Below are 24,318 nucleotides of genomic sequence, written 5' to 3' on the forward strand. Positions count from 1 at the left end.
AGGCAGCCCCACTTACAGACTACAGCAGGGCTTTATAGGGCGAGGAACTGGGTCAGGGTAGGGGAGCTGAGTTGGGTGTGCAGGAGGCTCAGTCGGGGTGGGGAAGCGAGCTGGGTGTGCAGGAGGGCTGAGTTGGGGGTGCAGGCATCTTGACCGCATCCTGGAGATGTTTTTGCCAGCTTTGTTATGTGAGGTGAGCAAACATGTTAACCACGTCCTGTAATTGCCTGGACAAACAGTTCCTGTTTGGGGGATTTGTATTTAACCCTGGGAGAGCTGTGCGGAGGTCACAAAGGACTGCATTGTAAAACCCATGGGAAGAGGGAAGGGGGAACAGCCTGATGGGGGTGACCCTAACAGTGAATAACCAATTGAAAACTTGGGTTAATAACCAATTAACACAATATGTTATTCTTTATGGCTTTTCTTTGTTGGTTTTCTTTGTTGATAATACATTTAATATAGAATTAAGAAAATTCCTTTTTTCCTCTTTTATTTTTAGAAATTATAGATTTTTTGTATGTTTTGAATAAACTACAATTGGCTTTGTTGTTTTTGCTAGTACTTTTTCTTCATGTATAGGCTCATTCTCTCAAATACTATGTTTTGCTTATGAATTCATTGGTGGCTAATCCATCTCCCAATAATTTTTTTAAAGTAGTTACAACTAAGGCACAACCAGCAGAGAAAGCACAAAATATTGGGAAGATCCTTTTAATAATGTTTACGTCTTAACTTAGATAATTGCAGTTGTACATAACAGGGCAAGTTCAGCCTCAGGGTGTATTTATATAGCATACAACTGAGCCCTCAACAACACTGAAATCTGAAATAAAGAAGCCTTTGTAGGCCGGGTGCGGTGGCTCACACCTATAATCCCAGCACTTTGGGAGGCTGAGGAGGGCAGATCACCTGAGGTCAGGAGTTTGAGACCAGCCTGACCAACATGGAGAAACCCCGTCTCTACTAAATCTAAAAAAATTAGCTGGGCATGGTGGCACATGCCTGTAATCCCAGCTTCTTGTCAGGCTGGGGCAGGAAAATCTCTTGAACTTGGGAGGCAGAGGTTGGGGTGAGCCAAGATTGAACCATTGTACTCCACCCTGGGCAACAAGAGTGAAACTCTGTCTCAAAAAAAAAAAAAAAAAAAAAAGTATTTGTTCAAAGAGTTTGTGGCCAGAAATCCTAAAATAGCCTCATAATAAAACTGATTTATCCAAAACCCAGTTCAGAGGCAAGAAAAGCATTATGGAAAATTCTGTTGCATATTGATTTTGAAAAAATTTTTCTTTCCAACAATTCTGAGGAAATAGGCCAAAATATATATGTATAGTCTTTAGAGTATTCTAAAGTTTGATACCTCTTTGGTTCAGTTCAATCTAGCTCAGCAAACATTCACGGGCTACCTTATATTAGCCAGTCATGATACCGCAGTTTAGACAATGAAACCTCACATAAGTTGACACTCTTGTTTTGGCTTCTTTGCCAAGTAGTACATTATTGGACACAGTTATTCTCTCTCATAGGTAGAATTAAAAGACAACTTGAACTTCTGTTCAACAACAAAAAAGAAATGACAATACCCATCACATGAGGTTGTGGTATATAGTGCCATAGCAAGTCATATTGAAGCCAGGCAAAGAAAATTAAGAATATTGAGCCTGTCCTTACTGAAAATTTTCATCTTTTGCTAATCATGGATGTTTTGCATCAATTTTGATTTTTTTTTTTTTTTTTTTTTTGAGACAGACTTTTGCTCTTGTTGTCCAGGCTGGAGTGCAATGGTGCGATCTTGGCTCACTGCAACCTCCGCCTCCCAGGTTCCTGCGATTCTCCTGCCTCAGCCTCCTGAGTAGCTGGGATTACAGGTGCCTGCCACCACGTCCAGCTAATTTTTGTATCTTTAGTAGAGACGGGGTTTCACCTTGTTCACCAGGCTGGTCTTGAACTCCTGACCTCATCGTCTGCCCACCTTGGCCTCCCAAAGTGCTGGGATTACAGGCATGAGTCACCATGCCTGGCCCAATTTTGATTCTTAAAATATTGCATTAAAATACTATTTATTTTGATCATTGAGTTTGCCTTAAATGTTGCACCTTAAATTTTGCCTCACTCACCTCCCCTTGGCCCTGGCCCTGGAGCAATCATAGCCAATGTTTATGTCAGGGCCTGTGCTAAATGCTTATTTACAGTATTTTATTTCTTCCTTGCAATAGCTTATGAATAAACTAAGGCTTAGAGGTATTACATAACTTGTCCAAGGTCCCAGAGCTATTGAGTTCTAGAGCTAGAATTTGAACTTGGGCCCCTCTGATGTCAGAGTTGTGCCTTGTACCAGGTGCTAAATTACCGCATAAAAACCAAATGACACTAAAGAGAAAAAATGCCTTCAATAGGTAAAGTGTATGGCACAGTGAGAAGTAAATAAATGTTGTTTTCATTCCCCTGTCTTTCCCAAGGACGGCACATATTAAAGATTGTGAATAGTAACTAATAAAAAATTATTTTGAGGGAGCAAAATAAGTTTAACATTACCTCTGATTTCTTATACCTTCAAGTGTGCACTAGCAAAGGAGTGAAGGTTTGTTTACTTACCCAGATAAATCCAATCAAAGAATTGTTAGCTTAAAATATACAGAGCCAAACATATTTTGGGATTTGAGCATCTTCTTAAATAATGAAACTGAAGCAAGTGCTTTATGAGTACGTGCCTGCCAGGAAAAGGCAAATAGAGTGATGCAGTTTTTAAAAATTGTAATTAATAGACAATATATATTCTCCACTTAAAGTAAAATAAAATTAAAAATAAAAAATAAATATTATATATCTATATAAATATTATATATAATATAAATATTATAATAAATATTATTATAATAAATAGTATTATGCAATTGCCCTTAAAGAGATAAATAGGTATAATTGTCTTTGTTTCCTCTACCACATTTGAATACACTTAAATTGTTTTCATGCCCACACTCAGGTTTCCCAAGACAATGTGAATGGGTTGCAGGATTCTCTACCAGACACTGGAGCCCCACATAGTCATGTAGTAGGTTACCATCACTGTAGACTCCGGAAAATAGCTTTTTGTCCCCCTGGGAAACAAATAATAAAATTGACATTTTCTTTCTTCCCTTAAGGGGATTCATGCTTTAAATGTTCTGGAAACTATCTGTATGTGTTTGGGCAAGTTATTTAAGCTCTCTTTGACTTTCCTTGGGGAAGATGGACCCCAAGGTAGTATCAAAGGCGGGTGCCTGTAATCCCAGCTACTGGGGAGGTTGTGGCCAGAGGATGACTTGAGCCCAGGAATTCGAGACCAGCTGGAGCAACATAGTAAGAATCTGTCCCCCCAGAAAAGAAAAAAAAAGACCGGGCACAATGGCTCATGCCTGTAATCCCAGCACTTTGGGAGGCCGAGGTGGGCAAATCGCGGGATCAGGAGATAAGACCATCCTGGCTAACACCGTGAAACCCCATCTCTACTAAAAATACAAAAGAAATTAGTTGGGCATGGTGATGGATGCCTGTAGTCCCAGCTACTTGGGAGGCTGAGGCGGGAGAATGGCATGAACCCAGGAGGCAGAGCTTGCAGTGAGCTGAGATCCTGCCACTGCACTCCAGCCTGGGCGACAGTGAGACTCCGTCTCAAAAAAAAAAAAAAAAAAAGGCTGGGTGCAGCGGCTCACGCCTGTAATCCCAGCACTTTGGGAGGCCTAGGTGGGTTAATCACAAGGTCAGGAGATCGAGACCATTCTGGCTAACACGGTGAAACCCCATCTCTACTAAAAATACAAACAATTATCTGGGCACAGTGACATGCCCCTGTAGTTTCAGCTACTTGGGAGGTTGAGGCAGGAGAATTGCTTGATCCTGGGAGGCGGAGGTTGCAGTGAGCCGCGATCATGCCACTGCACTCCAGCCTGGGTGACAGAGCAAAACTCTGTCTAAAGAAAAAGATAATAAATAATAATAATAATAGCAAAGGGAACTGTTAGGACTATGACAAAAGAAAGCCCTAAGAGTGACGTCCAGCAGGTCTGATGGAGAGCAGTCACTGCAGACTGGATTAAGTAGAGCCCTCACCTGTAAAATGAAGATAATACAGTGTCTACCTCATTGGGTTCAAATGGAGATCAACGGCACCAATTCATATAAAGAGCTTAGAATAACATATTAGTTATTATTTATATTATGTATTATGTTTAACATACACTTTTTTTAACTGTTGTCTCCCAAGACCCAGTCAGAAAAGATTTAATTAATATTGGTTCAACTATTATGTCTTACACAGTGAGACAGAATTTGTTAATTAGTCTGATTAACTCATTTCACACAATATTATTGCTATTGCTTAGCTTGGAACAATTCTAAGAGTCCTTCTGGTCCCAGCCACACTCCAAAACCATCTCTTTTCTTTACATGTGGTTTTCAATGTCATAGTCAAATGTACATGTAGCTCCTAATCTCCTGCATCAATTTGGGGTGTGCCTAATACAAATTCCAAGGTCTCTCTTCTTCTAAAGCAATGAGTGACATTGTCACAGTATGGTTTCTGCCTTAATTTATCTGAATCCTTCCTGCCTGACATGACTTAACCAAATAAGTACCAAATGAAGCCCTTAAAAAGGGGAATAGGGCTCATGCCTGTAATCCCAGCACTGTCGGAGGCCGAGGTGGGTGGATCACCTGAAGTCAGAAGTTTGAGACCATCCTGGCCAACGTGGTGAAACTGCAACTCTACTAAAAATGCAAAAAAAATAGCTGGACGTGGTGGCACACACCTGTAATTCCAGCTACTTGGGAGGTTGAGGCAGGAGAATTGCTTGAACCTGGGAGGCAGAGGTTACAGTGAGCTGAAATCACACCACTGCACTTCAGCCTGGGCGACAGAGTGAGACTCTGTTTCAAAAAAAAATAAAGGAAAATAGGTCCATGTATTTGATGCCACAGGAAGGGTGGAAGTGGCATCACTGTCCCATTCTCCCCATCCCCCTGCTGGTTGAAATCATTCTCCCAGTGAAAATCTCTGAGGATAAATGTGGCTGGCAATGGCTGAGAAGTCCATGATCACCACCACCAGACGATTATCTGGCCCTTGCTTTCAGCTGTTTGGTTTATTTTTATTTTTTCTTCTTTTGGTTTATATTCATGAGTGATAAAGTAAAATTTCAAAGCATCTCCAGAACAAAGAAGACCGGCACCTCCCTAATTGTACTACCTGGCCTGGACTCAGGCTCTCCTCCACCTACCTGCCCTGTTCTAAGCATCAGGAGTGAACCTATTCCTAACTAGGACTTCTGACTACATCACTAACATCAGAAATTAGGGCTTAAATTTCCCTGGCTTGTTTTATCCTAAATCCAGTGAGAAAGTGAAAGTCTAATTAATACTGATTCAACTATTTTATTGTACACATGTGGACAAAATTTTCTAATTACAGTACTTAAAAGTCAAAACAGTCTTTTCAAAATCAGTCTCAGTGATATATGTGAAGTTATTGCTAATTCATTGTAAGTTTAAAGCCCAAGTATACCTAATACTAACTTTAATCAATTTGACTCTTTTCCAAGAAAGAGTCAACCCTTTTTCTAAGGGGAGGTAATAATGGTATATGTAGTAACATTTCCACAGGAGATATTAGCTTTCCTTTTATTAAGTTTATAGAGGGACAATTCTAAGTAAAACTTTAAAAAATCTTCAACACAGGTATTTTTTATAGGCAATACTGAAGGACAGGATGACTACTAAGGGTGCTCAGAGTAAAACCCCTGAAATTGCACAAATTTTAGAAGAAAATTTCTTATAATGGAAGGACATGAGTATCTAGATTGAACAGAACTACCAGGAACCTGACAAGGCAAATGAAAAAAAGATCCATACCAGGACAACTGATTTTGAAATTTCAGAACACAAAGATAAAAACAAAATCCAAAATTTTATAGACAGTAAACATCATATACAAAGAATTACAAGTCCAGATAACATCAGTCTTCCCAGTATCAGCAGTTGAAGGAAGAACAGTACCTTTACAATCCTGAGAGAAACTGTTTTGCATTCCAGAATTCTATACCTAGCTAAACTATCTGTCAATACTGAGAGCAGTGGCTGGGTATGGTGGCTCATGCCTGTTTAATCCCAGCACTTTGGGAGGCCAAGGTGGGTGGATCACAAGGTCAGGAGTTCGAGACCAGCCTGGCCAATATGGTGAAAGCCCATCTCTACTAAAAGTACAAAAATTAGCCAGGCATGGTGGTGCACAGCTGTAGTCCCAGCTATTCAGGAGGCTGAGGCAGAGGAATCACTTGAACCCGGGAGGTAGACGTTGCAGTGAGCCAAGATCATGCTACTGCACTTCAACCTGGGTGACAGAGTGAGATTCTGTCTCAAAAAAAAAAAAAAAAGACTGAGAGCAGAATTAAACATTTTCATGTATTTTAGTTCACAACAATGTACCTCATATGCACCCTTTCTCAGGAATCCACTGAGAAATATTCTCTAGGTATGAAAAAGTAGATCAAAAAGGAGTAGACAGGAGTGGGAGAGGTGGCTCATGCCTGTAATCCCAGCACTTTGGGAGGCAGAGGCAGGCAGATCATTTGACTTCAGGAGTTCAAGATCAGCCTGGCCAACATGGTGAAACCCCGTCTCTACTAAAAATATAAAAATTAGCTGGGCGTGGTGGCGTGCGCTTCTAATTCCTGCTACTTGGGAGGCTGAAGCCAGAGGATCACTTGAGCCCAGGAATTCAAGACCAGTCTGGGCAATATAGTAACTCTGTCTCAAAACAAAAGAAAACAGAGTAAAAAAGATAATAGCATAAAGAATTCTTAGGACTGTGACAAAAGAAAGCTGCAAGAGTGATGTCCAGCATATCTGATGGAGAGCAATCACTGCAGACTGGATTAAGTAGAGCAGTCATCTGACAAGGAATTAATAGTCACAATATATAAGGAACACAACCAATTCTATAGGAAAAATATCTAATAATCCAATTTAAAATGGGCAAAAGATCTCAATAGACATTTCTCAAGACATACAAATGGCAAACAGGTATATGAAAAGGTACTCAACATCACTGATCATCAAAGAAATGCAAATCAAAACTATAATGAGATATCATCTCACCCCAGTTAAAACGGCTTTTATCTAAAAGATAGGCAATAACAAATGCTGGCAAAGATGTGGAGAAGAGAGAATCCTCATACACTGTTGGTGGAAATGTAAATTAGCACAGCCACTATGGAGAACAGTTTGGAAGTTCTTCAAAAAACTAAAAATAGAGCTATCATATGACCCAGCAATTTCACTACCAGATATATACCCAAAAGAAGGGAAATCAGTATATCAAAGAGATATCTGCACTCCTATGTTTATCGCAGCGCAATAACCAACATTTAGAAGCAACCTAAGTGTATGTCAACAGATAAATGGATAAAGAAAATAGGGTACTTACACACAATGGAATACTATTTAGCCATAAAAAAGAATGAGATCCTGTCATTTGCAACAACATGGATGGAACTGGAGGTCATTATGTTAAGTGAAATAAACCAGCATAGAAAGACAAACTTTGCATGTTCTCACTCATTTGTGGGTGCTAAAAATTAAAACAATTGAACTCATGGAGATAGAGGGTAGAATGGCAGTTACCAGACACTGGGAAGGAGAGTGGCGGTTGGGGGCCAGAGTGGATAGTTAATGAGTATAAAAAAAGAGAAAGAATAAATAAGATCTAGTATTTGATAGCACAACAGGGTAACTTCTATCAATAACACAATAATAATTTAATTGCACATTTTAAAATAGCTAAAAGAGGACAGGCATGGTGACTCACACCTGTAATCCCAGCACTTTGGGAGACTGAGACAGGCAAATCACTTGAGGTCAGGAGTTCGAGACCAGCCTGGCCAACATGGAGAAACGCCGTCTCTACTAAAAATACAAAAATTAGCCTGACTTGGTGGCACTCACCTTTAATCCTGACTAAGGAGGCTGAGGGAGGAGAATTGCTTGAACCTAGGAGGCGGAGGCTGCGGTGAGCTGAGATCATGCCACTGCACTCCAGCCTGGGTGACAGAGCGAGACTCTTCCAAAAAAAAAAAAAAGTATAATTGGATTATTTGTAACACAAGGAATAAATGCCTGAGATGATTGATACCCCATTTACCCTGATGTGATTATTATGCATTGCATGCCTGTATCAAAATATCTCATGTAACCCATAAATATATATACCTACTCTGTACTCAGAAAAATTTTGAAAAACAAGAAGTTAAGCCGGGCACAGTGGCTCACGCCTGTAATCCCAGCACTTTGGGAAGCCAAGGTGGGCGGATCATGATGTCAGGAGACCGAGACCATCCTGGCTAACATGGTGAAACCCCATCTCTACTAAAAATACAAAAAATTAGTTGGGCATGGTGGCATGTGCCTGTAATCCCAGCCAGTCGGGAGGCTGAGACAGGAGAATCGCTTGGACCTGGGAGGCGGAGGTTGCAGTGAGCCGAGATCACACCACTGTACTCCAACCTGGGCATCAGAGCAAGACTTAGCCCCCCAAAAATAAAAAATGAAATAAAACCAAGAAGTAGAGCACTATTGGGAAGTCACTCCGGGGCAAATGGGAGAAAGAAATGGAAACAGATTGTCTGATATGTGTGATCATAGCAAGAGGAATTATAGTTCTGTCAGAAAGCTTATAGATGAACTGGTGATATGTGCATAAAAAGCTAATACCCCAAAAAAGGCAATGCTTAATGCTAAGAGTTAAAAGAAATGTGTCCAATCATACTGGGCTCAGCTGTGAACAATAGTCATAATGTTAATATCTGGTTGTTACTGATTGTTGGTTTAATCCAAGATTGCTATGTCACTCTATTGAGAAGGTCAGGGCAGAAGTGTATGGGACATAGGTATGTTGAGGCGTGAACTAAATCCTTACCTTCCTTAGTAGGAAGTGACTAGATAATATTTAACAGTGAAAGATGAAGAAACATCAGTATAAGCATGTTTGATTTTATAAACTAAGTACATGTATTTCTTTCTTTTTTTTTTTTTTTTCCTGAAATGGAGTTTCGCTCTTGTTGCCCAGGCTGGAGTGCAGTGGCATAATCTCGGTTTACGGCAACCTTCGTCTCCCAGGTTCAAGCGATTCTCCTGCCTCAGCCTCCCGAGTAGCTGGGATTACAGGCATGTGCACCATGCCTGGCTAATTTTGTATTTTTAGTAGAGATGGAGTTTCTCCATGTTGATCAGGCTGGTCTCCAACTCCCAACCTCAGGTGATCTGCCCACCTTGGTCTCCCAAAGTGCTGGGATTACAGGCGTGAGCCATTGTGCCTGGCCAGTGCATGTATTTCTTAGAGGCAAATAATTTTTTGAAAAATCCAGAGTTAAGAGAAATAAATTATAGAATATTTTTAAAGTATGTGTACCTATTATTTTGAAATTCCTCTGGTTATTTATTTAACAGTCTTACTGCCTTTCTTTCCAGGACATAATTTCTGTTTTTGGGACATTCAAAAAGTGTGGTTAGCAAACCACAGTTCTTCCATTTTAGAATGGCATTGTGAAACCTTTTTTAGAGGACTTAAGACATTAATTTAAAAACTAATTTTGTTCAAAAGAACATAATCTCATTGACTGCATAGCAAATTGTTCCAAATATATTTTAATAACTTCTGACCAAACAAAATCAGAAGATGATTTTTAAGTTCAGTTTGACCCCTTAAAAATAGAATAGTCAGCTGGGTGCAGTGGCTCATGCCTGTAATCCCAATAGGAGGCCAAGGCAGGAGGATGGGCTGAGGCCAGGAGTTCAAGACCAGCCTGCGCAGCATAGCAAGACCCTCATCTCTACAAAATAAAATATTAGCCAGGCATGGTGATGCAGGCCTGTAGTCCCAGCTACTTGGGAGGCTGAGGCAGGAGGCTTAAGCCTGGGAGGTTGAAGCTGCAGGGAGTTAGGATCATGCCACTCTACTCCAGTATATCCTGTCTCATAAGCAAATAAAAGAATAGTCAATGCAAAGCCTATTTTACTAATGCAAAAATATTTTCCAGACAGAATATTTATTTAAAGTACTATTTTTCTGTGTAACAGTAGTAATACTTTAAAACAACAAAAAAGAAAAAAACTATTTTAGCAATTTTTAAATAAGATTTATGAATAGCAAAAAGTCAGGGACCTTTTTCTATAACTCAGATAATTAAAATAATTACCTGCTGAACACAGATTACATGAATTATAATGAAAAAGAAGGACTCCAAGATTCAGAGTCAAAGACTTGCATTCAAATTCTGGCTTCATCATCAACTGGATGATTTGGGGTAAGTCATTTTATTTGTTTGAGCCTCCATTTTGTCATCCATCAAGCACCTAGACTGTATTAAGCACTATTTTAGGCGCAGGTGCACAGTAATCATTGTGTGGTCTGTGCCCTCATGGAGCTTACACTCTAAAAGGAAGAATTATCCCAACATTTTGGGAGATCGAGGCAGAAGGATCTCTTGAGACCAGGAGTTTGAGACCAGCCTGGTCAACATAGTAAGACCCCATCTCTGTAAAATTAAATTAAATTAAATTAAAAATAAAATTAAATAAAAAAGGAGTACCAGAGGACAGTGTTTGTTGAAGTTTGAAAGCTGCAGTAAAGAGTTTTTGGTTGTATTTGAGATAAGCCACAGGATGATTTAAGCAGAGGAGTAACTGATCTGATTTACTCTGGTGGTGGTTTTGAGAATGAATTACGAGGGCATAAAAAAAGAAAGAGAAAGTAGAGAAACCTGTTTTAAGGCTATTGTAGTAGTGAGGTATGACGGTAGCTTGAATTATTACAATGACTGCAGAGGAAATAGAGATAGACACAGTGGACTGACTTTGGCTAGAATGCAGAGATAGAGTGAAGCAAACTTGTGATGCATTGAGAAATCAAGAATTTTGTCTGGCTTTTCTTTTTATAACATAAGCAAATAGGTAAATGATGCTGCCATTTGTGAAATGGAGAAGTCTGGGGGAAGAGCAGGTTCAGTGGTGGATATCAAGGGCTTAGTTTTGGACTTATTGAGTATATGTTATGCCTACTAACTTCTAGGAAAAAAACATCAAGATGGCAGCTGGAGCTATCAGTCTGAAGTTTTGGGGAGAATTTGAGCAGAAGGTATCCTTTGATTAGCGCTAGTATATAGGAGATACATAAAGCCATGGGACTGGATGAGATCATCTAGGGAAGATGTGCATATGGAGAAATCTCTGGGGTTCAGAACAAAGCCCTGGGCCAGAGAAGGAAGAACCAGATGCTAGAAATTAAGAACTAAGAACCAAGGAAGGAGACTGAGAAGAAAGAGCCTTCATAGTTGAAAGAAAACCAGGAGAGTGTGGTAACACAGAAGCCAAAAGAAGAGTTTCAAGGAGGGTATGAACCCACTGGTCAGCTGGGTCAGAGGCTGCTGAAAAGTTCCAGAAGGTATGGCCCAAAAAGTGAGTGATGAATGTGGCAACAAGAAGGTCACTGGTGACCTCCATGAGGGCAGTTTGGGTGCAGTGGTGGCGACAGAATCTCTACTGGAGTGAGCTAAAGAAAAGATGGGAGATGAATGAGAATGTAGTGACCATAGGTAATGCTTTCAAGAAGTTCTGCAGTGAAGAGGAGCAGACAAATGGGAAGGTAGCCAGAAAGAAATGATGTGGGGTCAAGAGAAGTTGTTTTGTTTTTAAAAAATGAAAAATGTGGCCGGGCACGGTGGCTCACGCCTGTAATCCCAGCACTTTGGAAGGCCGAGGCAGGCAGATCACGAGGTCAGGAGATTGAGACCATCCTGGCTAACAAGGTGAAACCCCATCTCTATTAAAAATACAAAAATAAAAATTAGCCAGGCATGGTAGTGGGCGCCGGTAGTCCCAGCTACTTGGGAGGCTGAGGCAGGAGAATGGCGTGAACCTGGGAGGCGGAGCTTGCAGTGAGCGGAGATCTTGCCACTGCACTCCATCCTGGGCTACAGAGCGAGACTCTGTCTCAAAAAAAAAAAAAAAAAAGAAAATGTTAGTGTAGGTTTCCTTTTAGATAGGAATGATCCGGTAAAGGAAGAGAGATCAGTGATGTAAGAGAGAGGCGGTAATAGTTATAAGTCATGTTTTAAAAATCCTGACAGGTGAGTAATTAAATATGAGTCTCTTACATTATATGAAAAACTTTCAGCATGAAGTCTCCTTAACTGTGAATGGTTCTATGAAAATTTCTGGTATTTGTTAGCTTCTTATTCCTTATATCCAAATATTTAACCTTGAGTTTATGTGTATCCATTTTGTTGCTTCCTAAGAGTTTACTTTCTCCATAATTCCTTTCTGTCACATATAATAAGTTTGTGTCCACAGGAGACATTATTGTGTTGTGATTTTGAGATGAAGTCTTGGAATCAGATTGACTTGGATTAAATCTCAGCTCAGTTGAGTGATAACTCTGTGGCCTTGGGAAAAGTTAACTAAAATCTCTGAGCTGCAGTGTCCTTTTCTATCAAAAGTTAACAATAATACCTATTTCATTAGGTTGTTGTGAGGATTGAAAAAAATACATATACAAAGTATCTGACATGTAGTAAGCCTTCCATAAATAACAGCTGTTACTGTCATTATTATCATTATTCCATAGGCAAATAAAAAAGCAAAGTGAAAAAAAATTCATATAGTTAAGAAATTTACAATTTAAGAGTTAAATTGTGAATTCAATAAACGACAGAAATTTCTTATGAACCAACTAAGTAATCTTTAACTTTGCTTTCATGCAGATTTCATTTAACTATGCTTTAAATGCTTTGAAGCTAGAGAGAGGTGTGAACATAAAAAACACCACTGAATTTAACACTTTATTTTATTTTTAATGTTTTTTAGAGACAAGGTCTCACTCTGTCATCCAGGCTGGGGTGTAGTGGCCTGATTATAGCTCACTACAGCCTCGAACTCCTGGGCTCAAGTGATACCCCAACCTCAGGTGTACTACAAGCTGGTACTACAAGCATGTGTCACCATGCCTGGTTAATTTTTTTTATTTTATGCAGAGACAGAGTCTCACTATGTTGACCAGGCTAGTCTTGAACTCCTGGGCTCAAACAATCCTCCTGCCTCGGCTTCCCAAAGTGCTGGGATTACAGATGTGAGCCACTGTGCCTGGCCCACTTAAAAACACTTTAAAATGGTTAATTTTATGTTATGTGAGATTTCACCTCAATTTAAAAAAAAAAACAATGAATACCTATTATGTGCCTTACTTTGTTTAAAAGTTATGGCCACATTGAACTTTCTTTTCCTTTCCTGGTCAAAAATTTCAAATTAAAGTGGATATTAATAAGTGATAGATGATAGATAGATAGGTAGATAGACAGATAAAGGTTTAAGGGTTAAATCTGTCCCCAAGGATGACAGCTTTGAAACCTCAATACTCTTTCCCAAGCAGGACCAAGGACTCCAAGTATAGGCCAGCAATAAATACAAGGTATAGCCAGGCAGCAGCGGCAAAGTAGGGCACAGTTACAAGTAAGCATTGAGACTGACATTTTCGACAAAAGAGCAGAAATTCAGGAGAGGCTCCTGTGAGGAAAGCAGACTTGGGGGAAGTCTTAAGCAGCACCAGGGAGAGCTCCCAGCCCGAAGTATATCTCTTCCTGCTATATGCTAAGAAGCTGCGCATTTTCCTCCAGAAATTAAGGTCTTCCCCAGGTTGTCCTGCCTTTGAAGCAGGGCCATCATGGACTTAAGGATCTTTCTGACCTCCAGTGATGGGGTCCACATCTACTCCCACACAAGAGTCTTTGGTCATGCTCTCAGGGATCTGCCTTTCCACTGAGCTCCAGTTCTACCTAGAACATTGCTCGTTGAAGTGTGATTTTCGTACAAGAACACAAACCCCTCTACTGTGTTAGGAATGCAGAGTTCAAGGGTCCCAACCCAGGTCTACAAAATCAGAATCTGCATGTTAACAAGACCTCCTGCTGATATGTATGCACATTTAAGTCTGAGAAGTACTGGCCTAGAGAAAGTGACCCCACTAGAACTTGGCAGAGCATGTTTCTCAAGAGCCTTCCTTGGCTTCTTCACTGGATGAGTGATCCTGGGGGTAGGAACCCAGTCATTAAAATCATTGGGGATTATACAATAAATCATATAAACCACTGGGAAGAAATGTGATAAAAATGAAGAAACAAAAGGAACAATTATCTCTAGGCTGATATTTGGTATGCAACAATATGCAACTGGTATTTGGTATAAAATGTGTTTGTTTTTCCATTAGACTCAGCTATCCTAATTTGAAAGAGCCTCCAAAAATATCAGTTGCTATTTAGCTTCCCTCAGTTAAGAATTGTTTAATTTTGTTAGACAGTGAAGTTAATTCTCATCACTGCAACAGGAAGAACAATGTCATGAACCCACAAAAGATGTCCCCACCTACATATGGTCACAGTGGCATAAGCTGGGGACACCGTGACTAAAGGCATGTCCTAGTCATTTAAACTTAACCAGGGTTTAATGGGGACCACCAGAATCAGTGCTAGAAGCTGCGTGTAAGAGATGTGTTTTCTGCTTGTGTTCGCTGCTTGCATTTTAATTTCCCAGCAGGAACATTTTTGCCCTGCTTCTTAGATGGCAGTCCCTAAAGAGTTATTCTCTATTTTTATCCTGCAATGGATTTTCTAGGCCATCATTTCAGGTGAATTCTCCGTGAATCAATCCAGTATTCATGAGGCACCCGCTCTGAGTCCAGCTCTGGGCTAGGGAGTGTGAAGGGGAAAGGGACTGGGTGGCAAGACCCAAAATACATTCCAGCTGCACGATTCCTACCCTCTAGAGGGGCAGAGCTGCTGTTGTTTTTTGGTTTCTTTGCTTGTTTGTTTTTTGTTTTTTAGATGGAGTCTTGCTCTGTCACCTAGGCTGGAGTGCAGTGGCATGATCTCGGCTCACTGCAAACTCCAGCTCCCAGAAGCGATTCTCAAGCGATTCTTCTGCCTCAGCCTCCCAAGTAGCTGGGATTACAGGTTCCTGCCACCATGCCCGGCTAATTTTTGTATTTTTAGTAGAGATGGGGTTTTACCATGTTGGCCAGGCTGGTCTTGAACTCCTGACCTCAAGTGATCTGCCCAACTCAGCCTCCCAAAGTGCTGGGATTACAAGCATGGGCCACTGTGCCTGGCCCGTTGTTTCTTTTAGTAGACTTCAAAAACAGGAAACCATTGGGAAGAAATGAAAGAGAGGGTAATGAAGTAGTAAATAATGTGGTTCACACTTCAAGTACTATAGAAGGTCAGAAAAGCATGAGTTCTTTCCTATGAAAAGAGGAGAGGAAAGCTTAAAATGGTCCCTGATGAATGTGTTGCAATTTCATACATAGAAGAGACATTAGGGGAAGTTTCTAGGGAGGAAACAGGGAGTGCAAAGGCACAAACGTGAGAGTTATTTAATATCTCGTATTTTACCTTCCACTTCCCTAAATGAGAAGAAGAATAACAGGATTCGTTTTAGTTAAATCATAGGTTTTTGTGAGAGAGTTAAATGAGATGGTTTTTGTAATTGCTTTATAGATTAAAGGGTTATTCAAATTATTCCTTACTGCTGCTGCTATTATCATTGTTACAGGCATGCCTACTGTGTTTAGGACATTACCTTAGACCTATGGATAATCAAACTAATGAACTGATTTCAGTAACCAACTGCAGTGACTTAAAACCGGAATAGCAATTTCTGATTTCTACAACTTACCATTAAACCAGCCAAGATATTTGAATCAGTCTTCTGCATTTTTTTTCTATAGTCAGTCTGTTCAGAAATCAAATTACAGATCAGAAGGATAATGGTGACAATATTAACACTGGCCATCATTAATTATTATAGCAGTGGACTGGGCTCTCTGCATACATGCCCTTGCTAATTCCTCACAGCAGCCCTGTGAGGAGGAGACATCACCCCCATTCTGCAGGAAAGGAAGCTGGGGTTCAGAGAATTTAAATAACCTATCTATCTTCACAACTAGTAAGTGATGAGCCTGGATTTAAACACATGCTTGTCTAGCTTCAAAGCCTAAGCTGTTTCCCCGTGTTACCAGATAGAAACAGGAAATCACAGCAAGAAAAGTCACTCTTTAGGGTTTCTCCTACCATGCCTGGGTAACATGAACAACAAACTAGGAGGAAAAAATAACTGAATACGTGAACGAAACTGAACATTACACCAAGCTTGGAAAACACCCTTGTAACCTGGATCGAGCTATTGATTAGACCAGATTCTAACACCCTTTCTAACCTTTCTTACTCTACTATTGGGGAGAATGGATTTAAGAGAACCAACCAGCTTACCCCTATAAATTACAGAATGTTGTCTTCTAAACGGGAAGTGGCAGGGTTATAGCTGCTGAGCTTGATTGGTTGTAAAACTCAATTAGATAAATTACATCCAGAGCACCTCTTCTCCACATAAGGTAGCTTTTCTGTTGTCACTGTTTGTTGCCTCCGCCCCCATAGCTCATTTCTCATCACAGCCTCACAACTACCTCACAGCTCACATTGTGCCCTCAGTGTGCTTGCACTGTGAAGTGAATGCTACTGTATTTGTTCGCTAGAAGAGAAAAAAGTGTCAGCTGTTTTCCTGATAAAGTTAGATTTAAAAACTTTTATGTATTTATTTTGGAGTTGGAATCTCACTCTGTTGCCCAGGCTGGAGTGCAATGGCGTGATCTCAGCTCACTGAAACCTCCACCTCCCGGGTTCACGCAATTCTCTTGCCTCAGCCTCCCAAGTAGTTGGGATTACAGGCATGCGCCATCACGCCTGGCTGATTTTTTGTGTGTTTTTAGTAGAGTTGGGGTTTCACCATGTTGGCCAGGCTGGTCTCGAACTCCTGACCTCAAGTGATCTGTCCACCGCGGCCTCCCAAACTGCTGGGATTACAGGAGTGAGCCACCGCACCCAGCCTAGAAAACCTTTTAAAAAAATAAATATATATATATATGTAGTTACATTGATCATAAAGTAAGTTGAACAGTTAGAGGCTGAAGAGGCAACATTAAGAAAACCAAGTAATTATAATAGGGGAGGTGACAGGTTTGTATGGCATGTGACCACTAAGCATCCTCAGGCTCTGAGAGGGACACAATCAGAATGTGGAGAGCCCAGCCTGGGTATTCAGCACGCATCCATCTGGACTTCCAGCAAGCTGAACTCACTTTCTATCTATAGCATCATTCTTTCATTCATTCATTCATTCATTCATTCGAGATGGGAGTCTCGCTCTGTTGCCCAGGCTGGAGTGCAGTGGTGCAATCTCGGCTCACCTCAAGTTCTGCCTCCCGGGTTCATGCCGTTCTCTTGCCTCAGCCTCCTGACTAGCTGGGACTACAGGCACCTGCCACCACGCCCGGCTAATTTTTTGTATTTTTTAGTAGAGATGGGGTTCCACCGTGTTAGCCAGGATGGTCTTGATCTCCTGACCTTGTGATCCGCCTGCCTTAGCCTCCCAGTGTTGGGATTACAGACATGAGCCACCACGCCCGGCCTTATCTTTTTTTAAAAAATGTATTCCCCAGGATTATTTTAGGGCAACCACAGAAGTGCTTTAGTTCCTTCCCCATGTCTCTCCCTACCCCAGCCCCCATCACCCTCTTTAGTGATTCTGGGCATAGCACCAGTTGCAGACATGACACCACACATCTAGGATGGGAATTCTTTGGCTGCTTACTTGCAGAAAGAATTTTGAAAGCTATGCACCTCCCTGTATAGTTTTAGGTTGGCATCTAAAATTTGTCACCATAAGTTCAAATAGTTGCACAAAATGTAATTTCTAGCATAATGATATTTGAAAATAGAATGGTTCCCACACCCTTTGGAATGATTCCAGTGACCGCTAAGCATTACAGGTATGGGATACCTGCTTCGTAGGGTCATTATGCAGACTCAAGGGCTGAGTTAGAGGCACAGTGCCCGGCACATGATAAATACTATGTCTTTGCCGTATGTGTGGGCTATAAGTATAGAGAGGGAAAGAGACGGCCAGCTGTTAGCAGTAAATCTTAGGAGGAATTGTAGCAGATGATGTTGATGCCCCATCCCACATCCCCTCAGCTCCTGTTTGAGTTCACTGACAGCTGTGGTTCACAGTTTCTGCCACGGGAAGACTTGACACCTCAAATGACACATCTCACCGCTTCTCTGCCAGAGGGCTTTCTCCAGCACAGGGAAGCGTGCAATACTGTTGGTTAGGCACAACCTGGAAACAGGCAGTTGACTTTCTCAGGGTTGACTCTTAGCCAATGGGGAGAGGAGCCAGTGGATAAAAGCTCCCGTCTCCCCATCCTCTGGCGAGACAACTGGGGAGCTTACCGTGCTTGGTTTCCCAGAAGGTCCTCAGGACGGAGCCCTGGTGGCACACAGTGGTGACTGCCTGAGGAATGCACGTATCACTGTGTTTTCCTTTCCTGTCCCATGTCCTGCACCTTTTCACTTGTGCTTTCTGGGATCACCTCCCAAATAAACGTCCTGTACCCAAGTTCTCTCAGGATCTCCTTTGAGGGAAACCCAACCCAGTCCAGGAGATATGAGGGTTCATTGTAGTGCTCTTTCCATTTTTCTGTGGTTTGAAACTTTTCAAAGTAAGCATATAAACATTTGTTTAAATGTTTTAGAAGAGCAGCCCTACAGTATGTTTGGGGATTGTACCTGGCCGTGTGCTCCAGAACCTAGTCTGTGATCCTCCCAGACGTTCTGTAAACTACTGAGTATCCCTTAATCAGCTCATTTCTGCTTAAAAACAAATCACTGATATTGAATGGCTGTAGTAGCAAGAGGTATAGGAGAATGATTCTGAATGGGGAATTCTATCACTCAAGAGCAGCTAACCCCTCTCAGCCTCTTTACTATTCTTTTTGCTGCCATTTAAAAAAAATCATGAACGTGGTGACTTAAAACAGCACAAACTTATCTTACAGTTCTGCCGGTCAGAGGTCTAACATGGGCCTCACTGGGCTAAAATCAAAATGTATACAGAGCTGCATTCTTTTTAGAGGCTCTAGAAAAAGCTTACTTTGCTTGCCTCTGCCAGCTTCTAGAGGCTGCCTGCCTACTTTGGCACATGGCCCCTTTTGCCATCTTCAAGCCAGCAACAGTGAATTGAGTCCTTTCAACGTAGGATCTCTCCAGTCCTCTCTTCTGCCTCCCTGTTCCATTTTTAAGCACTCATGATTAGATTGTCCCCATCTCAAGATCAGCTGATTAGCAACCTTAATTTCCTTTTGCCAGGTGCAGTGGCTCACGCCTGTAATCCTAGCACTTTAGGAGTCCAAGGCAAGCACGTCATAAGGTTAGGAGTTCAAGACCAGCCTGGCCAACATGATGAAACCCCTATCTCTTCTAAAAATACAAAAGTTAGCCAGGTGTGGTGGCACATGCCTGTAATCCCAGCTACTTGGGAGGCTGAGGCAGGAAAATTGCTTGAACCCAGGAGGTGGAGGGTACAGTGAGCCACGATCGTGCCACTGCACTCCAGCCTGGGTGACAGAGCAAGATTCCATCTTGAAAAAAAAAAAATTTTTTTTTTTCCTTTTACCATGTCAGGTAATGAAGGAGTGCAGCCATCACCAAATACGCCAATGTGTTGTATTGATTACTTAGAGCTGGAGGTACTTGAAAAACAGCAAAGGCAAGGGGAGGCTTTTTCTTAACTCTCCATCTGTCTAAATACAGATCCTCAAAAAACTCAGTTGTCACCAGTGCCCTCCCCAGGAGTTTCATCAGCCAGGGAAGATTAACTAACTCATCACAGGAGAGAAAACAAGAAGCCAACACCACAGCCAGCCAAAGGCCCATTCATTTTCCAAAATCACTTACTGTCTCCTAAATTGCCTATATATCTCCTCCCCTCTCACCTGTGAAGAGGGCATACAGGCTGCTAAACCCCACTGGTTTTGGGGGTATTCCTTTTTCTTTCCTGTGATGCCACGTGCACATAATACATTTGTATAACTTTTCTCCTGTTAGTCTGCCTGTTGTCAGTTGGGACTCAGCTATGAAACCCTCGGAGAGTGGAGGGGAAGCCTTCCTGTCCTACAGTAGCATATTCACTAGTTCCAAAAATTAGAATGTGGGCCGTGTGTGGTGGCTCACGCCTGTAATCCCAGCACTTTGGGAGGCCAAGGAGGAGATCACTTGGGGCCAGGAGCTCGAGACCAGCCTGGCCAACATGGTGAAACTCTGTCTCTACTAAAAATATAAACATTAGCCAGGCATGGTGGTGCACACCTGTAACACCAGCTACTCAGGAGGCTGAGGCATGAGAATCTCTTGAACCCGGGAAGCGGAGGTTGCAGTGAGCTGAGATCACACCACTGCACACAAGCCTGGGTGACAGAGTGAGACTCTGTCTCCAAAAAACAAAAAAGAATTAGAATGTGGACATCTTTGGGAGGGCCACCATTCTACCTGCCATTCTAGCTCACAGCAGCCTGACCTTCATCTCTCCCTTCTCAAGGATGGTAAAGAACACCTGAGAGGAAGCTGTGGGCTGTGGCTTCCCAAGCAGATAGGTTTGCTGAGGAAATGAAAACAGCCATTTACCAATCAATGGCTTAAACAGGAGGCCTTTTTTTTTTTTTTTTTTTGAGAGACAGAGTTCTCACTATGCTGCCTAGGCTGGTCTCAAACTCTAGCCTCAAGCCATCCTCCTGCCACTGCTTCACAAAGTGCTGGAATTACAGGCATAAACCACCGTGTCTGGCCAAAACAAGAGCTCTTGCATGCAACAATAAGGAATAGCAGATAATGGCTTAGAACTCTGTTTGCAAATTTAGGCTTAAGTGTAGAGACTTCTATCTTCCCAAGATTATGTCCCCTAAAATAAGAAAATTAGCTATTCTTCAGTTCACAGGGTGTAATATAGGGTGTGTGTGTGTGAGAAATGCTGTCAACCCAGTTTTGAGGCCCTGGCTAGAGGTGGTCAGTTCCTTTTGTTAAGCAGCCAGTTACCTCCATACCTCAACCATCTCCCTGACTGGGCCCTCACGCTCTGGGCCCCTACACACCCACTCTAACTGCCCTGGGCCAGGTGCCGGACAACAAGGGACAGTCTCTATGTCCCAGAACTCAGTGAAATTATTCAAATTAGCTAGTAGTAAGCCATGTTCCTCTGCCTCCCACAGAGACCACAAGAAAGGGGCATTCCCACAGTCACCCCCTCGCCCCCTTTGCCACGTGACTGACCCAGGCTTCACCTGAGTGGCCTTGCATGGAGTGCTGTTGCTCCCAAGGGAGCTGCAGGTATAACAAAACTGTAAAACTCTGGTTTCTCTCTCTTGATCTGCACCTTCACTTAAGGTAGCATGTTTACAACACAGGGTACGTGTGTTTGATTTTAATTTTTGATTTTTTTCCCCCCCTGAAAAAAGGGGCTCAGGGAGGACTTTTCTTAACCAGTTCGAGGCTAATTTTAATGTCAACAGAGGAAAGTCCAGAAAGGCCTGAGGCAATACTCTGCCTTCCTACCCTGATGCCCAGAGTTTCCCTCGGGCCGCCCCACCACAGATGGCAGCAGAGACAGTCCAGGGAGGGACCCAGTGTAACACCATTTTTTATTTGTTTATTTATTTTTAAGACAGGGTTGCCCAGGCTGGAGGGCAGTGGTGCGATCACAGCTCACTGCAGCCTCAACCTCCTGAACTCAAGCGATTCTCCCACCTCACCCTCCCGAATAGCTGGGACTCCAGATGCATACCACTGTGCCCGGATAATTTTTGTATTTTTTTGTAGAGATGGGGTTTCACCATGTTGCCTAGGCTAGTCTTAAACTCCTGGGCTCAAGAGATCTGCCAGCCTCAGCCTCCGGAAGTGTTAGGATTACAGACATGAGCCACCACACCCTGCTTGTAACACTGTTTCTTTGGAACTGTCTTTTGATTAATACAAAAAGCAGCCTGCAGGGTAGCAACATAAATTCTGACTGAAGAAAACTTCTCCTTCATGAATAACTGCTTTACAGCAAGTCTTTTCTCTCCCTGACAAAACTCCTGAACCTTCTGTGCACTCCTAAACACTGAACTACCCCAAACTTGCAGCCTGACTGCCCCATCTTAGGAGTCCCAGCCCCCAGTCCACTATGCTGGACTGTCTCTACAGCACAGTCTCCACACTCGGAGGAACAGAGAAGCTGGACCCACGTGCACATCTGGGCCAACAGCCCCCAGAATCGAAATCCTCCTTGTGGCCTCTCCCCTCTGCCCCTCCCACCTCACTCTATCCCATTCTCCCCCCTTCTCTTCACCGCAGTAGCCTCTCATTTCCCATTTTTATTTATTTTTGTTTTGTTTTGTTTTTTATGCCCACTCAGGTAAAGGCTGCAGAAGGTTCCACCCTGGGGCATTCACCTAGGACAAATAAAGATTAAAGTATTTTTGTTGTTGAAATGGAATCTCACTCTGTCACCCAGGCTGGAGTGCAGTGGCATGATCTCGGCTCACTGCAACCTCCACCTCCTGGGTTCAAGGGAGTCTCCTGCCTCAGTCCCCAGAGTAGCTAGGACTACAGGCGCCTGCCACCATGCCCGGCTAATTTTTGTATTTTTAGTAGAGATGGGGTTTCACCATGTTGGCCAGGCTAGTCTCAAACTCCTGGCCTCAAGCGATCCTTTTGCCTCGGCCTCCCAAAGTGCTGGGATTACAGGCGTGAACCACTGCACCTGGCCGGTTAAAGTATTTTCTTTCTCCTGGTGGAGGGAGATGATTTCACACCTATGAGGGTGAGAGGATGGAAAGTTTCTGACACTTTCGTCTTTTCCCTGCTCTGAAGGAGAAGTGGGTACAGCTGTGCTGAGTTTGCTGCATTTGAGGGCTACTGTATACATTCCGATCAATACTCTGAGTAATTTCCTTCCCCTCTTCATGTTTCTGGCTGAACTATTTGTCAACTTTTCTTGTGGGAACCCCAGTGGTCTCTATTGGAAGATGCATATATCTGTATGTCTCTGCTATGGATTAATACTCATCTTGCTTCTCTGAGTCCAGCCCTGGGCTCCCAGCAACTATACATAGAGAGAGCCCTTCCCTCCAGCAGGCATCGTCTGCCCCAAGGACTGTTCCCAAAGCAAATCCCAGCCTGTGCTCTGTGCATTGTCCCTAACCCTCCCTGATCTGTGGGTATGAGATTTGGGCTCATTCATAGGGCAAGATCTTAGAATAAAGTAATGATAAAAGCTAATATACTTCAACATAATGTTCAAAAGCCAAATGAAAAGCCTAGTGTAAAATATATGCTAAAGAAACATCTGGGCCTGGTGTGGTGGCTCACCCCTGTAATCCCAGCGCTTTGGGAAGCCTAGGCAAAAGGATCACTTGAGGCTAGGAGTTCGAGACCAGCCCGGCCAACGTGGTGAAACCCCGTCTCTACTAAAAATACAAAAATTAGCCGGGTGTGGTGGCACACACCTGTAATCTCAGCTACTCGGGAGGCTTAGGGAGGCTTAGGCAGGAGAATCGCTTGAACCCAGCAGGCAGAGTTTATGGTGAGCCAAGCACCCTACTGCATTCCAGCCTAGATGACAGAGCAAGACTCTATCTCAAAGAAGAAAAAGAAAGGAAACATCTGTTGCTTGAGCTCAATTTAAATACAACATTGTTCATACTTATTTTCTAACTTTTAAAATGTTTCTTTCTTTCAAACACAGGGTATGGGACTTTTCTCTGGTTACTGAGTTACCCATTTCCCTATTGGCTCTGGGTCACCAGGAAGGAAGAGGAGTTCCTTCTCCTTCGGTCACTGTGTTTTTTTGGTTTTTTGTTTGTTTTTTTCTCTTGTAGTCCACAGCTCATATCCTCCTCTGTTCCTCACTCATCCCTGCCCATGCAGGAAACCAGGGGTGAGTGTGGGAGGCACAGAGGAGGATAAGCTTTACTTAAGATTAAGAGGTAAGTTATTTGTGTGGACTGAATTCAGCGGGCTGTACTCACTAACAGTGTAACCTTGGGTAAATTAGTTTAACCTCTGTAAGCCTCAGTTTTCTTCAAATTGGGGCCAGTAGTATTACTGACACTTTCTTCTGTACTGGTAATTTCTTCTTTTTTTTTTTGAATGGAGTTTTGCTCTTGTTACCCAGGCTGGAGTGCAGTGGCATGACCTTGGCTTACTGCAACCTCCACCTGCCGGGTTCAAGTTATTCTCCTGCCTCAGCCTCTGGAGTAGCTGGGATTACAGTTGCCCGTCACCACACCTATTTTTTTTTTATTTTTTGTTAGTAGAGATGGGGTTTCTTTTTTTGGAGACAGAGTCTTACTCTGTCGCCCAGGCTGAAGTACAA

The 24,318-nt window shown here is 42.4% G+C and overlaps 1 long non-coding RNA gene and 1 pseudogene across 1 annotated transcript; both read left to right on the plus strand.

Moving 5' to 3' along the window:
* Positions 1–24,318, plus strand: part of LOC116274413 — a 43,062-nt pseudogene that overhangs the window by 15,207 nt on the left and 3,537 nt on the right.
* LOC108584088 lies at positions 10,249–15,775 on the plus strand. Its single transcript, XR_001898986.3, has 2 exons — positions 10,249–10,334; positions 15,628–15,775. It is a non-coding gene; the product is annotated as an uncharacterized LOC108584088 (long non-coding RNA).

This window comes from Papio anubis, chromosome 4, assembly GCF_008728515.1.
Source record: "Papio anubis isolate 15944 chromosome 4, Panubis1.0, whole genome shotgun sequence".
NCBI lineage: Eukaryota > Metazoa > Chordata > Mammalia > Primates > Cercopithecidae > Papio > Papio anubis.